Raw genomic sequence first — 3,344 nt, 5'->3', positions numbered from 1 at the left:
TGAGTCTGTTGGCGTCTGCTGCCCTCAACCTGCTGCCCCAGCACACCACAGCAAACAGGAGAGCACTGGCCACCACAGACTCATAAAACATCCTCAGCATTGTCCGGCAGATGTTGAAGGACCTCAGCCTCCTCAGAAAGTAGAGACGGCTCTGGCCCTTCTTGTAGAGAGCTTCAGTGTTCTTAGCCCAGTTCAGTTTATTGTCAATGTACACTCCCAGGTACTTGTAGTCCTCCACAGTGTCCACACTGACCCCCTCGATGGAAACAGGGGTCACCGGTGTCTTGGCCCTCCTCAGATCCACAACCAGCTCCTTAGTCTTTGCCACGTTGAGCTGCAGATGGTTCTGCTCACACCATGTGACAAAGTTTCCCACCACAGCCCTATACTCAGCCTCCACACCCTTGCTGATACATCCAACTATAGCAGAGTCATCAGAGAACTTCTGAAGATGGCAGGACTCTGTGTTGTAGTTGAAGTCCGTGGTGTAGAGGGTGAAGAGGAAGGGAGATAGGACTGTCCCCTGCGGGGCCCCAGTGTTGCTGACCACTCTGTCTGACACACAGTGTTGCAAGCGCACATACTGCGGTCTGCCAGTCAGGTAGTTGACAATCCAGGACACGAGGGGGGCATCCACCTGCATCGCTGTCAGCTTCTCACCCAGTAGAGCCGGCCGGATGGTGTTGAAAGCACTGGAGAAGTCAAAAAACATGACCCTCACCGTGCTCGCCGGTTTGTCCAGGTGGGCGTAGACGCGGTTTAGCAGGTAGATGACGGCGTCCTCAACTCCAAGTCGGGGCTGGTAGGCGAACTGGAGGGGGTCCAAGAGTGGCTTGACCATGGGTCGGAGCTGTTCCAGGACAAGTCTCTCCAGGGTCTTCATGATGTGGGAGGTCAATGCCACCGGTCTGTAGTCCTTGGAGCCAGCGGGACGCGGCGTCTTCGGCACAGGAACGAGGCAGGACGTCTTCCACAGCACGGGGACCCTTTGAAGACTCAGGCTCATGTTGAAGACATGGTGAAGTACTCCACATAGCTGGGGGGCACAGGCTTTGAGCACCCTGGGGCTGACACCATCAGGGCCTGCAGCCTTGCTTGAGTGGAGTCTCATCAGCTGTCTTCTTACATGGTCAGCTGTGAAGCACACTGTAGAGGTTACAGGTAGGGGAGGGGGAGGGGTGGAGTTGTCAGGTTGGAGAGGGCAGCCCGCATGGCTGCCAATGTGATAAGGATGCAACCAGGGCCAACACGGATGGCAGTTACTCATGTGCAGGACATCAAGTCTTCTTTTGGGCTTTTCATCCCAGATTCCATCCAGAAAATTATTCTGGATTGCACTAATTTAGAAGGAAGGCGTGTTTTTGGAGAGAGGTGGAAGGAGATGGACCAAACCCATTTACATGCCTACTTTGGGGTTCTTATCCTTGCTGGAGTTTTCAGGTCCAAAGGGGAATCCACAGAATCCCTGTGGGATGCAGAAAGTGGCAGAGAACTTTTCCGTGCAACAATGTCTCTGGAAAACTTCCACATAATTTCCAGGATTATCCGATTTGATAACCGAGACGACAGACCAGCTCGACGGCAGAGAGACAAGCTAGCTGCCATCAGGACAGTGTGGGACAAGTGGGTGCACCGCCTCCCCCTGTTTTACAACCCTGGGCCTAATGTCACCATTGATGAGCAGCTGATGCCATTTAGGGGCCGCTGCCCCTTTAGGCAGTATATACCATCTAAACCTGCAAAATATGGTATAAAGATCTGGGCTGCCTGTGATGCCACTTCCTCATATGCTTGGAACTTACAAGTCTACACAGGGAAACCTGATGGAGGAGCCCCTGAGAAAAATCAAGGAATGAGAGTTGTCCTGGACATGACTCAGGGACTCAGTGGACACAACATCACATGCGACATTTTTTTTTACCTCGCACAAGCTGGGACAGGAGCTCCTAAAGAGGAAGCTGACCATGGTGGGAACGATACGGAAAAACAAGTCTGAGCTCCCACCCCAACTGCTGACTACAAAGAACAGGCCTGTCAAGTCTTCCAAGTTTGTGTACACGGCTGACACGTCCCTGGTATCCTATGTGCCAAAGAAAGGCAAGAATGTGGTACTCATGAGTACACTGCACAGGGATGGGAGAATCTGTGGCCAGGAGCATCAAAAACCAGAGATCATCATGGATTATAATGCCACAAAAGGAGGGGTGGACAACATGGACAAGCTGGTGACTGCCTACAGCTGCAAAAGGAGGACCCTACGCTGGCCACTGGTGATATTCTTTGACATATTGGACATGTCAGCGTACAACGCCTTTGTCATCTGGATGGCACTGAACCCAGAGTGGAACAGAGGGAAGCTCCAGAGGAGACGCCTCTTTCTCGAGGAACTGGGAAAGGCACTGGTGAGACCTCAAATCCAGAGAAGACAACATGTTCCAAGAACCCCAGCCTCTGCAGCCATCATGAGGAGAATGCTGGTGCCCCATCCACCCGACCTACAGAACCACCATCTGCAGAGCCTGAAGTAAGTGTGTGATGCTGTTGCAGTATATGTATGACACTCATGCCTTGTGAGAGAGAGAGGTGTTAGTAAAATTCCTGATCTTTTCATTATTCTAGGTTGCGGCCAGCAGCAACAAAAAGAAGCGCTGTGAAGTGTGTGGACCCAAGATGGACAGAAAAACACAATATACATGCATCAAGTGCAAGAAGTACATATGCAACACACACACAGTAAAACTCTGCCCCTCATGTGTTGTATAGGCTGGTATGAAAAGGCAATGTGTTCAGTGGGGCTGATGTGTTGTCTAGACTGACATGGTTACTGTATGTGTTCAGCTTGTGTTGTGTAAACTGACCTGAATGGGTTAAATTTCTAATGAAGTTCAAATAAATAAAAATCAATAGTTATGAAAAACCTTGCTTCATTTGTAAATTTGTTGAATTTTTTCCACTCATATTTTGATTATAATTGATTTTCTTTTTTTTATTACATTTTATTCAAAAAGAAACAAAAAACAAGTAGCACTTTAATTCATAAATGTGATCTTACAAAGGTAAAGGGCAAATATTAACCATATATGCTGTTTATATTGCTTGTAATTGGGATGGAGTAAACATCTGTTGAGTATTTTAACATAAAATTGTTTGATTGTGTTGAATTAAAAACCCAAAAATGCAGCGGGTCCACCAGACCCACGAACACTGGCTGAATAACAAAAATATGAACACCACACAAGGGCTAAAGGTGCAATGTTATCAAAGTGCAGAGTTTCTTCTCCATTTTTATTAATAAAATATAATATATAATATTTTATTACTAGAGACCTCTGTATCTGTTTTGA

General features: G+C 48.0%; 1 pseudogene; it reads left to right on the top strand.

Annotated features, from left to right (window-relative positions):
• The first annotated feature begins 1,015 nt into the window (after nucleotides 1-1,015).
• LOC139655817 (piggyBac transposable element-derived protein 4-like) lies at nucleotides 1,016-2,763 on the top strand (annotated as a pseudogene).
• The last annotated feature ends 581 nt before the right edge of the window (nucleotides 2,764-3,344 follow it).

The sequence above is a fragment of the Centroberyx affinis genome, unplaced genomic scaffold (assembly GCF_046629955.1).
Source record: "Centroberyx affinis isolate AG114_WGS23_722 - 3 ecotype Tasmania unplaced genomic scaffold, CSIRO-AGI_Caff_v1 ptg002335l_1, whole genome shotgun sequence".
In the NCBI taxonomy this organism is placed as follows: domain Eukaryota; kingdom Metazoa; phylum Chordata; class Actinopteri; order Beryciformes; family Berycidae; genus Centroberyx; species Centroberyx affinis.
The sequence above is the reverse complement of the archived record's forward strand: the minus strand, read 5'-3'. Positions and strand labels throughout refer to the sequence as shown.